Source organism: Salvia splendens, unplaced genomic scaffold (genome assembly GCF_004379255.2).
Source record: "Salvia splendens isolate huo1 unplaced genomic scaffold, SspV2 ctg993, whole genome shotgun sequence".
In the NCBI taxonomy this organism is placed as follows: Eukaryota; Viridiplantae; Streptophyta; class Magnoliopsida; order Lamiales; family Lamiaceae; genus Salvia; species Salvia splendens.
The window spans coordinates 1-14,771 of NW_024599685.1; the positions used below are offsets into that span (position 1 = coordinate 1).

The 14,771-nt window shown below is 39.8% G+C and overlaps 3 pseudogenes; 2 read left to right on the forward strand and 1 right to left on the reverse strand.

Annotated features, from left to right (window-relative positions):
• The first annotated feature begins 445 nt into the window (after positions 1-445).
• LOC121792001 lies at positions 446-3,602 on the forward strand (annotated as a pseudogene).
• Positions 3,603-6,546: 2,944 nt separating this feature from the next.
• Positions 6,547-9,434, reverse strand: LOC121792007 (annotated as a pseudogene).
• Positions 9,435-10,899: 1,465 nt separating this feature from the next.
• Positions 10,900-14,700, forward strand: LOC121792011 (annotated as a pseudogene).
• The last annotated feature ends 71 nt before the right edge of the window (positions 14,701-14,771 follow it).

The following is a 14,771-nucleotide window of genomic DNA, read 5'->3' on the forward strand; positions in this document are numbered from 1 at the left end:
GCTTTGCTGAGGGTCTTATCCTCTTTTTAGTTCCCACGATGAAGAGGAGTCTCAATCAATTATACTCCACCATTGGAGCACAACTTCACTCTCCAATTTTTACTAGTCCTGCTTTTAAAATGGTGAAATAGCGATAAAGTTGGTAATTGATAGATAGTTTAAGTTATTTCTACTTTGGATTCATACTCTCAGTTAATCTTGTGTGGATATTTTAAGAGTAGTTTTGTTGCTTTAAGAGGAAAAAATGGAGAATGGTATAATGACAGTTGACCTAATTTATGTAATCATGTTTGTTCAATTATAAACTCTTCCTTCCCCCACTCTCCTCTCCAACACCAGACAAAACCACACCACGTACACGACATCGATTTACAAAGATTTAGAGAGAGAAAATAAGTCAATCAAATAACTGGTTCCTCAATCTTTGTCGAAGAACAAACCAGGAATGGGGAATTCGTTTTGCTGCTCAGCTTCAGGAGAAAGATTGGTGTCCGCAGCGAGAGATGGGGATTTTGTTGAGGCGAAGATGCTTTTGGATTGCAATCCGCACCTTGCAAAGTACTCTACTTTCGGTGGCTTGAACTCTCCTCTTCATTTCGCTGCCGCCAAGGGCCACAATGAGGTTTTACTTCAATTCCCCCCTTCAATTATTCCTTTCTGTTGGGTTCGTTTGATCTTGATTTGAGGATGATTCGATTCTCAGATTGTGGCATTGTTGCTAGAGAACGGGGCTGATGTCAATTCAAGGAATTATTGTGGACAGGTGGAGATATTTCTCTATTTTGCTCAATACTACTTTCCAAAGTGCACAAGTTTTGGGAAAGATTATTACGTTCGTAAAGTTAAATTGTTCTTTCCCTCTATTTTCTCTATTCAATAAATGATTTTAAATCAACTGTGGTGTGAATTTAACTTGTTAAATACTCCACTACATGTAGATACTGTAATTAGGATGTTTGATCGATGAATGAATGCTGCTGGATCTATGTTAAATTGTTGTCATTAAATACCATATATTTTTCCTTGTGCAGACAGCTCTGATGCAAGCATGTCGATATGGACATTGGGAAGTTGTTCAAACTCTTCTTCTCTTTAGATGCAATGTGAGTATTTCAAATTTATGGTTTACTTGTCCTACAATCTTCAAGATTTAGTTGATGTTCTAGAGAGTTCAATGATGTGTCCATACTTATCTATGATGTCCTGTTCTGGGATACTTCAGGTTACTAGAGCAGATTATCTTAGTGGAAGGACTGCTCTCCATTTTGCAACTGTCAATGGACACGTGCGATGCATGCGATTGGTGCTCAGTGATTTTGTTCCAAGTGCTCTGTTCGAGCCTCAGAATACCCAAACAGTTAGCGACGGAAGGTGGTGGTTCTAATAGTAAAACCAGTTACATAATGAGGTTTTATGTTTTTCATCCTCCACTATGACTTTTATCTTGGCCATCACTTGTCAAAATGGAAACGGAAACTGAAGCAAGTGGTAGGTTATGCTGCTTTGTTCGTTAAAGATTTGTCTATTACCATGGTTCATGCACTCCCACATGTAACTCTAGTTTGATCAGGATCTGAAACTGAGAAAATGCTTCTTCCCCAACTCCAAGCTTGAAATGAGCTATAAAGCCTAAACCTGTTCTTATCGAATATTTTCCTTCCTACATGGCAGTGCTCTCTCTAAGTTTGTAAACAAGGCTGCAGATGGTGGCATTACTGGCTCTTCATATGGCTGCGTTGAATGGATATTTTGACTGTGTTCAGCTCCTACTTGACCTTCAATGGCAGTGTATCAGCTGTGACATTTCATTATGGTACATCGATTGATTTGATAGGTATATTCCATGGCCACATATAACGCACTTCCATAAATTTTTCTAGTTTGTCACTTACAATCAATTTCTATCTCTATTTTATAGGGGCTTGGGAGCACTCCTTTGCACTATGCTGCATGTGGAGGACATATAAAGTGCTGCCAGGTGATGATAGTTCACCCCCCCAATTAATTTTTGAATATATGCTAGTAATTATATGCCATAGTTTCTTGGTATTTACTGCTTGCACATAATATGTTACATTTACACTTTATACTTTTGCAGATCCTTCTTGCTAAAGGCGCTAGTCGTTTGTCGCTAAACTGCAACGGGTAATTTACCTGTGTATGTGCTCTTTTGCACACTGGTCATTTAAGTTTTCCTTGCTACAAGTAACAGTGTATACACTGTTTCAGATGGCTGCCTATTGATGTCGCAAGGATGTGGGGGCGTCATTGGCTTGAGCCACTGCTGGCGCCTAATTCTGATTTGCCACTCCCAACTTTTCCACATTCTGATTATTTATCACTTCCACTTCTGAGTGTCCTAAATATAGCTAGGTAAATAATTATTCATTTAGCAGCTGAATTCCTTTTCTGCTTATCAATTTTTCTTTATACCGAGTAGCGTGGCATTTGCTGCAGAGACTATGGATTGCAGTCCTCAGCTACTGGGTCAGATGATACAGATATCTGTGCTGTTTGCCTCGAGAGAGCTTGTAGCGTGGCTGCTGAAGGTTAGCTGTCTCCTTACCTGGATATTTTCTCCTGAATGATATGCACCTGTTATGCATTTTTTTATTAAGTGAGTCGTCATTTTGGAATTTGGATTGATCCTTTTGCTTGTAGAAGATTTGAAACTTGACTATATGTTGCCATTTACTGTGAAATATTTGATTAATATGTTGTGTGAGTTACACATGTGAGACCGAAGATTCCAAAATTTTGATATATTTCTCTGATATACTTGTGGTTTTTATGTTATTTGTTTTCAGGATGTGCACATCAACTGTGTGTAAGATGTGCTCTCTACCTTTGCTCAACCAGTAACATTCCTTCGGAATCTTCAACACCTCCTGGTTCCATTCCTTGCCCCTTCTGCCGGCACGCCATTCTATATTTTGTCAAAATACCCGGTTCTCTTCATCTAAAGACATAAAACTGCCCTTATCCCTCGGCTTATGCACCCCCTGCATGCTTCATCCAAGAGAACGCGAGCAGGACACCACATCAGAGGCTGCTTGGCTCACCTGACAAGAGGAAGAATCGTGTTGCCTCTGTCTCTTCAGATATGTTCTGTCCGGTCACTTGTAGTCTGTTTCCCTCGGTGACTATCCCGTTGTGTACGTGCAACGAAGGCCCTTGCCCTGAGTTTGATTCCAGAGAAAGAGAACCTCCAGAAGAGTCTCCTCCTCCTCATCATCCACAGCCTGAACCAAGGGAACGGGAAAAACTGGAGGGGGTGAGATCAGAGAGAACGACATGTTCGAATATGTTCTGGGGTAGAAGAAGCTGCAGTAGGGAGAATCAATGCAATGCAGAGATCAACGCATGAATGCTTTGAAATGGTAAATATAGTGGATTTTGATTCTGGGATTGAGATTGTAGGCCTTAGTTTTTGGTTTCTTACACTTGTATTTCTGGTTGGTAGACAGTTTGATAGGTCTGTAAAGAAATTTGTTAGGACAGAATAGGATTGAATATGTATCAGTGTGGCTGAATTATTAGTGATTGGAATTTATGTAAGAACCACGATACTTAACGATTCACTGATTGCTATCTTCCCTAAATACTCGATAATTAAAACAGCTACTGTAGATTGCTTTAGTGGCGTTGATCTTTATTATGTTTTCTCCTAAACTAGTTTTAAAATTTGCTCTCGTGTCAAGGTCAATTTTGGTTATAAACATATGATCAAAATACAAATTTGGTTCAAAACATTCACATTTTGAAAAACAAGTCCATAACAAATGAAATCCTTGTCGGAGTGATCATGGTTCCGTCAAAAAACTACTGTAAAATTGGCGTTAACCGTTAGTTTTATTAAATGAACTATTTCGGTGACATTTTCATTTGTTATGGATCAATTTTCAAAAAGTGAATGTTTTGGACCAAATTCGTATTTTAATCACATGTTTAGGACCAAAATTGATTTTTAGTCTTTCATAATTTATGTAAATTTATGCCAATTATTATTTTTACCTTTGTAATTAAACTTCCTTCGTATACAAGATTTAACAAGTAGATACACGGATAAAGCGCGACTCCTACTTTAAAGTGGAAGGGGAATGAATTAACTGAATCACACCAGAAAGAGGGAGACTTGGAGAATATGCAAATATAAAACAATATATTCATGATAGGAACTTTTAAAAGAAATCTATGAATGCCAAAATTCTAAATCATGCCTAATAAGTAACATGCAGTTATGGCATGAGATTGTTACAAAATGAAAACTGTTATAGACAACTACTATACTTAAGAGTTAGTTACCAAAGATAAACAAAACATAAATGAACCTCATTTTATCTCTAATGAAACTGAATGATTAGATTTCAAGATCAACTCTCTAGTCTACCATGATGGGTGCATGTACAGGTAAAAACTTCAAAGTGAGTAACAGCAAGTTTTCCAATTGAAGTATAGGCAAGCGTTTAAACCAGGAACGGCAAAGACAATAAAAACTCTGCAAAAATGGCAAAACTTGTCATGTTCCCAGGTGAAACATAAAAGGTGAATCACACTGCTAATCAGTTCAGACTGTTGGATGATCAAAATATGTGGCATCCCAAGAGCTGTAAAATCAGGAAACATATAAAGTTCCATGGCGATACAAGGCAAGGATGGCTGAACTAAGCACACTCCAAACAAAGATAATCCACCAAGCCATGAAGAACGCAACTTCTTTCACCCAAGCTGAGTAAGTTTAAAGTTATGAACCCCCGGGGTACCTTTAAGGAATCCATCATCGAGTTGAGACAAGCCAAACAGAAGAAGTATCATCATGGCAGGCACAAAGAATTGCACAACTGCTAGGCATAGGTAGTGGTTGTGAAGAAAGACCTTCGCCCTGCTATATTCCAAGTCCGGACTTTGCTGGCGTGCAGTCTTTGGTACCAGCACAGCACAGCTTCGTTTAGGAACAACTGTATGTTAGGCCTCAAGGTTAAAAACCTGCAGCATTCCTGAACCAAACAAACACCAGCTCCTCACATTGTCAAAACTCGATCTTGGCATACCAAGACGGCCAGCTATTTCAATGACCTCTCTCCTATTAGTAGCCATTTGTGATCTATTCGCGCCACCATTAATGAGGAGGTCAGCAAAAGGGCTAATCCAAAGCAATGAAGTGAAGACAGTCACTATGTAACTAGCATAAAGAAGTGTTCTTGACAACCATCCGCACGAAAATTATCGACAAATTAGAGCGGATTTGATCGGTCCCGAGCCAAAAAGCCCGTGCATATCTCAAAGCAGGAATGTAGAGATAACCCACAGTAGATCCCATGGAAACAGCAAGAAAAAATTTACCTAAACCATCCAATGATTTAAAGCTAAAATCAAGAATCCAATCAGGAAGAACCCCAAAAGCAATAATCAACCCCAACAGAAACCCCAAAAACCCCACACACGAAGCTCAATTGCCTCCTCAGACCTCTTCGATGCGGACCTCTGAAATCCGACCCTAATGATCAAGATAAACAATCTTGAAACGCCCACGAGCCCTAACAAAAGAGGTATTATTGTCCCACTTTTCACCAATCCAGAATCGGTATCAACCCTTAAGAATGTATGAAGCGAGAGAGACAGAAACCCAATAACGGAGAAATTAAAAGCTGTGTAAAAATCGCCAAAATAAATTCTGGATTGGAGGTGACCTTCAGTGAGTTTGAGTCTAAAGATCTGAGCTTTATTCTCGTCGAACTCGAAGTTTGTCCTTGGATTTCTTTCTGGGCTTGGGGTGTTCGGAGTCGGCGGCGCCTGGCCTCCTGATTGCCGCTCGGATTCCGCTAGATGTGGTGGCGTTGGGATTGACAATCGTCTGGGTGAATGTAAGTGTGGAGGCCATGAAGAAATAAAGCAGGGATCTTGAGAAGGGAGAGGATGAGCGTGAGGGATATTGCAAAGGCTGCGTGCACAATGAGATTGCTTGTTGAGAATATCTCTGTTGTAAGCTTCATGGAGTTCACGCACCTCTCAGTTTGATGGATTCTGATATGAAGAAGTCAAACTTGAAGATCACACAATTTGCCTTAATTTCAACCCCTGGGCTTTTCCTACATCTATTATGACTATGGTTCAGTTTTTTTTTTTTTTAATTTGTTCTCTATTCTAGATGATGCGTAAAGTTTACTCTCTGGACAAAGTTGTCAATTGTCATCATAATCGCTTTAAATTTCATTTTGCTCATTTCTTTATTTGAAGAAACTAGGGCACATCAAAAATTTGTTATGGAAAAAAAATGGTTTTCCTTCCATGATTACGTAGTCGAATCGAGCTAAGTAAAAGTGAATTTTCAGTTTTAGAAGTACAAAATATCATTTTCATTCACCACTTTTTGAGTTGAAAAAATTTCTAAAACCACTGAAGAAACATAAACAACAACACTCATTTGTAATGGCAATGATAATAGATTCGGCATGCTTTAAAGATTAGAGGCATTCGAATAGAGGTTGTTCAGCAGATTTCCCTCATCACCCCCACCCACAATAAAAATAGAAAAATAGAAGAATAGGACATATTCAGATATTCAATTTCATATTTTTAACGCTACATCAATAACACAATCTTTGTTGCTGTAGATCAAACATTGAGCTTAACGAACAGATTAAGATTACACACAAAGTATCAGCCAACATTTCATTCCAGTACAGGTTAAAAGATTTTGCTTGGAAAACTAAACGCTGAATGAAGTGGCCATGTTACAAGTTGCTAAACAGAATGTATCAGTTTCAAAGTACCAGCAAGTATCAAAAGCAGATATTAAGATCCATTTGCAGGTCGAGAAGATTCCTGAATATCAATGTCTTTGACACCAGCAGTTATTGAGGTTTCATCGTCAGATGCTTCTTCCAGTTGGGATCCATTCGACGCAGCTCTTTAATTTTGAGAAACTCGTCATAGTGATCTTTCCGATGCTCCTTAAAGCTCCTGTGCCTCTCCGAATCAGAATCTGATAGGCCAAAGTAGTTTTTGAATTAGTCATCTAGTGTAAAAACAAAACAAAAGAAAAGGAAAGTAAAGCATCAGATATTGCAATAATACAATGAAACACCGAAGGCTGCTAAAAGGAGGCATGAAAATCAACAAAGGACTGTTTAGCAATACTTTTCTAAGTTTCAACAGAGTCAGAACATTTATAACCATTTTTAACAACTACTACTATTACAATTCTAAAAGCAATCGAAGTCTATGCCACCTAAATGTTCGAATCCCTAAAACCTAATCTGGTTTAAAGAACACACGATTAAGTGATGATACATGCTATACCATCTAGGAAACATGAGTGCATAGTTGAACTAGAAATAAAGGCAAAAGACAGACCTTCTTCATCTTGATCCATTGCATCTGCATCATCATCAGATGATGTCCAGCCTGAGTGATGTGAGCCAGTTTTACTAGAGGAGCCTACATCATTAAATGAAGATGATGTCGCTAGTATATTCAATGCATCTTCAAAATGATCCCCGAAACCTCCTCTTCTCGAAGGAGATGATGAATCTGCAACAGTAGGATTGTAGGAACCAGTTATAAGCCAACATACACCATATACAAACCACTTGAGCTATGTGGTTCAGGAATCTTTAGTTATTTACATTGCAAATCTGACACAATACAAGAATTTCATTCAGCGGATTAACAGCATATGCAATACTGCCTTCAATTTTAACATTTGTAAAGTTGCAACTAAGAAATTATCCATGTATTTCCAATTTAGTCTTGGGACCTATATACTTTAATAATTACAACTGAAACTGTATATACATACCACCATCATCTTCATCGTCAATCATGGGATGGTACGGTGTCTTGGTTCAGTTATTTTCTGCCTGACAGGTTTGTTTGCCTCAATTTCAGCTAAATTATCTTCATTCCATTTCACTCGTGACCTAGAACCAGAAACAAAATGGCCAGCATTTAGCACAAATGGATGATACCAAACATTTTTAATATTCAATAACCTACATTCATGTAGCTAAAGGGGTCATGACACAGTCACAAGAAGGATAATAACTACCACAGTACTGCTATATACATACAACATGTTAGCAAGTACAATTTAACAAATCACTAGAGCAATCACATCTCATTATTTACAATCTGGATATCTCATTTCACCCCTTAAAAAAAGTTCCGTGTATCATGACAGGTCAAAATTGAAAAGAAAAACCATTTTACTTCAAAACAACAAAAGTCAGTCACAAAATCCAAAACCAATATACATGATGCAATAGAGTATTATGACAAGCAAACAATCAGAACAAATAAGATACGATACAATAGCAATTTGCTAAGGGAACTATATTCTTGATTGTCAACTTGATAAATAGTCCCAAATCATACTCTGCAGCTCACTGATAACTCAGATAACGGAACAGAAACAACTTAACACTTAGTAGCAACTTATCTCATGAAGCAAAAACAGAACATATAGCTCATGAAGCACCTTCTGATAGTACATATTCATACAAAGAGATGTAGAGATTAACAATTTAGGCATACTATCAACATTCCATGAGATCATTTTCGGCCAACTATTCTCGGACGAAACTCTGAGTGTTATGATTAAAATTTCCCCAAACGAAATAAAAACGGAACAAAAACAAACTAGAACAAAAAATCAATGCCCAACTCTTACATTTCATATTCCATGTTAAATAAACTGTTACTGTTAAATTCTCTAAATTCTGTCTCACATCGACTTGGTGAAGATCCAATCTAATCTATATAAGTGTGGATAACCCTCCCCCTTATGAGGCCTTTTAAGGGGTGAGTGGCCCATTTCTAATATGGTATCAGAGCGGGCCCAAGTCGATGATGGTTTTCTCTTTATCTCTTATCTACCTCACGAGTGGAAGACCGATGTCCTTTCCGGCCCACATCGATGATGGTTTCTCTTGCATTGCCTACCCACGTGATGGAAGACCGATGTCCTTTCCGGCCCACACGTGAGGGGCGTGTTAAATTCTCTAAATTCTGTCCCACATCGACTTGGTGAAGATCCAATCTAATCTATATAAGTGTGGATAACCCTCCCCCTTATGACCCCTAAGATCCAATCTAATCTATATAAGTGTGGATAACTCTCCCCCTTATGACCCCTTGAGTGTCCCATTTCTAATAGTTACTAAAAAAGGGATAACTTAGAAATTAAAATCATTCAAGACCTCCATGCCTAAAAACGACGCTCTACCGTAAGAACGAGGTCAAAACCAATCATTTTGACAGTGTAAATCTACAGATGCTGAAACAGAAATCAATTGAGAAAGAAAATAAGACTTTCATACATTTGATGACCTTTTGGGTTCCTTCCAATATGCTATGCTATGCTGCGCTGCGAAATGGAAGCAAAATTATGAGTCTTCCCTCTTCGTTTTGCAGTTCGGATTCAGGAAACGGGAATTTATTTCCTGCCTACACAATGACAAATATACCCCTTAATACGCCGATAGAAAAGTCATATGTCGGCCGGGTTGAATGAATCGGACTATCCATATTCCATTCTAAACCCATTCGATAAGATTCGGGTAAATTTCCCTTCAAAAAACGTGTAGTTGTTTCATAAGAGTGTCCACAATGGGGGAGCCGCGGCCTGCGGCTCGGTGCGTGGCCCCCCATTGCAGAGAGCCGAGAGCTGGGGTGCAGGGCCGAGAGCCGAGGGCGGGCCGCGGCCGTAGCCTTCACGCGGCTGAGCCGTGTGAGTCGCGGCCCTCCATTGCATCGAGCCGCGTTTCGCGGCTGAGCCGTCGATTATAATTTTTTTTATTATTTCGATTTTTTTTTATAAATATACACTCTCATTTCCATTTTTTCACTTCTTTCTACACTTCCAATCCCTTCATTTACACTTCCAAACACTACAAAAAATGCAAGGTGGAAATGGTAATTCCCCGGGGTATGGAGACTCGGGATACGACAACTTCCCCAATCAGACGTGGAGTCCGCAATCGCCCCAATTCCGGGTCCAGCCATCCCAGCAGAGGAACTTGGTTCGCCAACCATCGGGGTTTGGTGACTACCGCCCGAATATGGACGCGATCAACAACTCGTCCCAGCACTTCCAATCCTCCCAATTCCAATACTCCATGTCTCCTCTGTCTGAATCTGATAGATACACATGGGAACAGTTGATGGGTACACCAGAGACCCCGACATCCGGTAGTGTGGAGATGGAGGCCCCCACCGGGGGCCGCCGAACCGGCGGTGGTGGGGGAAAAGGCTGCGGTGGGAGGCGAGGCGGCGGCGGCGGTGGCGGTGGCGGTGGGAGGCGAGGTGGCAGAGAGCATGGGCCCACCGGCGGCGGGCGAGGCGGAGACGGAGAGCCGGAAACCGGCGGTGGCCGAGGCGGTGGTGATCGGCGGGGCGAGAAGTACAACGACGGCGAATCCCTCGCTGTTGCGCGGGCTTGGGAGGCGGTCACGACGAATCCGGTCATCGGCACGGATCAGACCGACAATTGCTTCTGGAGGCGCGTCCTGACGGTGTACAACGGCTTCAAACCAGAAGGCATTGCCGGACGTGATGAAGGCCAGATCCGGAAGAAGTTCGGCCGGATCAGTAGAGCTGTGAAGAGGTTCAGGAACATTTACGAGAAACAGCTCCAGAATGGCGAAAGCGGCCGCAGCGAAGCCGACGTACGGGCGTTATCGTATCAGTTGTTTAATACTGAAAGTTGGCCCAAGTTCACTTACTGGAATGAATACATGCTTCTCCGAGACTCCCCCTCAATTCAAGGCGATCTGCGATGATGAGACCGGTCCTACTGGGAAGCGGACAAAAATCGGGCCTGGCGGCACCTACAGCAGTGGTACCGACTCACGTGCATTCAACCTGAATGACAATGTGAGGGATGAGCCCCCCTTGACAATGTCGAGGTGCCAGCGCCCGCAGGGCCAACAAGCCGCCATCCGGGAAGCTAGATCCACTTCCCAAGTCTCTCGGGCGAGCGCGGCGACACCGCGCCATTCACCACCGACCGAGGCGTTGACTCAAACACTGGAGGTGCAGATGATGAAGCAACTCCAGGATAACTTGTGCTTGTACGAGAAGTCGACGGACCCTATCACCAAGATGATGTACTACGACCTCATTCTTAGGTTGAGGTCGAAGTTGGGCTTCTCCGCTGGGTCGGCGACGGGCGAAGCAAGCGGCAGTGGGGCCGATGTTGGCGGCGGTGGAGGAGGTGAAGAAGATGTGCCGGATTCCGATGACGCCACCGAGTAGGAAGCGGTGGCGTTTTTTTCTTTTTATGTTGTGTTTTTTAAAAAATTTCGTTGTAGAATTTTCCCCTATCAAAAGTACGACGCAAATTTATCTATAATTCGTAACTTTATTAAATTATGTTTGTTTCCCAAATTATTAGTCTACTAAAATTTAATATAGTTAAATTAAAAAATAACATTATTAAAAAAAGAAAATAAATTAAATTTTATTTTTAGAGGACCACATTTGGTGGCCCTTGTTATTTTTGTTATAATTTTGACGTTTACCATTGCGGAGGGCCACATAAGAGCCACGAATAGTGGCCGGGCCACATTTGGTGGCCTTCAAGAGCCACCATTGTGGACACTCTAAGAATATTAAAAATTGTTGGAGTTATTACTGTGGTTATTTTTTTCCTTATTATTGTGGTTGTTTTTTTGCTTTGTTCTGATGAAAATTTCTCATGACGACTTAATTAAAACTATTGAGTTATATGTTAAATTTTCCACGTAACATAATCGATAAAATTATAAAGAACTCTTTTGGGTATGAGCAACCTTAAATTCGATGCCTACAAATTAGCACAGAGAATAGTTAATAGACATGTCGATGGACCATGATAATTATTACTAAAAAATAATTATAAAGAACATGTATCAAACAAGCCATAAAAAATTGATTGGATTTTAGCGGTAATCTTGACACTGTTATTCTTGTAGTAGTAAAAAATAAAGTGAATGAAAATTTAGGATAATGTATAAATTAATCCTACTTAATTACAATAATTTTCTTTATAATTTCCTGTTTTTTCTTCTTCTGAACGTATAGTTTATTTTTCGGAACGATTGAACAAACAATGCAATCGATTGGGCTGCCATCACAAATATTGATACACAAATCTCGCCTCGCCTCGCCTCGCCTCGCCTCATTCAAACCATTTTTCTACGCTTAAACTACCGACACATTTGGGAGCTACTTCCATTCCTTCATTCTTTAACAATTAACAACCGAAGGTACGAATTCCTATCACCTAACGCATTTCTTTTTCAAATTATACGGATTTGTGTGTTTTGATTTCTGTTGCATTGCCACTTGTTTCTTTATCCCCGATTATTCGACCGTTCATTTGTTTTTTCTAGACCTGTATAATGTCTTTGAATGCTGGATCGTTTCAGTGTGTTTTAGGATTATTTCAGTTGAATCTAATTGATCAATATGCTGGCGGTGTGCTGTTACTTTCCTTTCTTTATGTTCGAGTTATCAGATGAAATTTGGGTTTCTTACAGTTTTTCACTGGTGATCACTGAACTAAAGCAGTAATGGGGTTTGAAATTAAATATTGGGTTTATGAATTGAATTTTAAGCTCTTTCAGTGGAGACTCATTCTCGGAGTGTTTTCTGACTCGGCATTTCACTCTGCGTCTCCTTAAGAGCCTATCATTACTATCAACATTTACTTGTGCATTTGATGAAGAATTATCGGGGACCAAAGCCAATGCAAGCTATATGGAATGCAACATGTTTGTGGCGTACTCTTTTTAGCTAAGAGGTGACCTGGCAATTCAGACTGTAGTCATGGCAATGTAAAAATCAGACTATCTGATGCATTTGGTCGAGCTTTATAGTCATCCATAAGAATAAGTTGTTTTTATTTGGTTGGGGTGTGGTATAGTTGTTGTTACCTTACCTTTATTACATTTTTTATCTTTGTTTGCAATGTTGCCTATTTTTTGGATCATATAATAAGTTTCACCCTACATGCTCAACATCTATCCATTTAATTGCAGGGACTTTTTTTTATTCTTTTTGTTGCAGTCTGTTACTGTTGCAAGATATTAGCTTCCTAGTTATTTTCATAAACTTCGTAGAAGATATAACTGGAGAACCGGAACAGTCTGAGTGATGTTTTCATTATTTTATGGACTCTGGAGTACATGTTCACCAAGATGTTCACCAAGATGGAGCTTCATGTTCTTATTCTTGGAATTGACAAAGCTGGCAAAACAGTGAATCGCTAAACAACATTCTGTGTTTTGCTATATTTATTTGTTCCTCATGACTTCTGTTTCTTAGACATTACTGGAGAAAGTGAAGTCGCAGTATTCAAACTTGGAAGGCCTTCCGCCTGAACGAATTGTTCCAACGGTGGGGCTCAATATTGGTCGTGTTGAAGCGTCAAACACAAAACTCGTTTTCTGGGACCTGGGAGGTCAGGTTTGAAATGCACTCTAGCTTTCTGCATTAATCAACGATATAATTATGTTAGTTCCATTTTTCCCTGGCAGCATCATTCTAATCGTTGCATCATCAAACTTATCAAAGTTTGATAAATAATTCTTAACAAGTGTGTTGAGAGGGGAGTGCCCTTTTCCCCATGCGTAGTTGGTATTCCCTTCAAATAAGCTCCGTCCTTCCTTAAGAATAAGGAGGAAGTTTCTACCCAGTTGAGCACACGTTCACTTTGATTATGGGTCAGGCGCAATTCTTTTAAGCGGAAAGGGGATTAAATAACTTCTAATGACTACTATTTCTTTTCAGCAGGCCTCTTAAGGGCTTGATTTTTGTTTCCTTTTCTGTTTGAGAAAATTTTGACTGATTAGATACTTACCATGTTTCACCAGCCTGGTCTTCGCTCCATTTGGGAAAAATATTATGAAGAGGCACATGCTGTAGTTTATGTAATTGATGCTGCTTGTCCATCCCGTTTCTTCATTATGTGTAACATTGTATTCAAAAGGCATTAAAATTTGAATTTGGTTTGCAGAAAAGGTTCTTCGGCATGAGGATTTGCAAGGAGCTCCACTTCTGATATTAGCAAATAAGCAGGTAAACATCTAGTCCTGTGCTAGAAGGGATGTTCTTGACAATGAAAAAAAGTACTATCAAATACTACTTCATTTCATGGTTTTATACTTCTAGATCTTGTTAAGTACTCTTCAACTGAGGTCATGAAATAATGGTCACGGATAACCTCACAAGACCATCTGCGTAATCCTGAATGTTATACTATCACAAAACAAATATTGAGGGGCCCTCTTAAGATATGAAGTAAATAAAAATGTTGAAAAGAAATATCTCTAGTAACTTATTAGATTGTAAACTGCAGGATCTCAAAGATGTTGTACATGCTGATGAACTTGCTCGATATCTGGACCTAAAAAATTGAACGAAAGAGTTTATGCATTTCAAGCAGTTTCAGCAACTGATGGGTAAACACATTCTTTTTCTTATACTTAGTAGGAGAGCAACTGAAGTGGAATCAGTTCAAATATGGACACGACAATTTCTGGGTGTGACTGCAGGCTTGGGATCAAAGAAAGTGTAAAGTGGCTAGTAGATGCTATGGAAGCGAGAGAACAGATACATTGAGAATTCGTGCTGGATCAAGTGTTGTCTAGAATCGATAGTGCTATAGCAACCTTATAATAGAGTTATATACTAGTATTACACATTGTCATATGCATATCATGGGTTTGGCATTGAACCGACATCAATTCTATAGTTTTTTCATGGCAAAGTGGCTGCTGTTCTTTTTT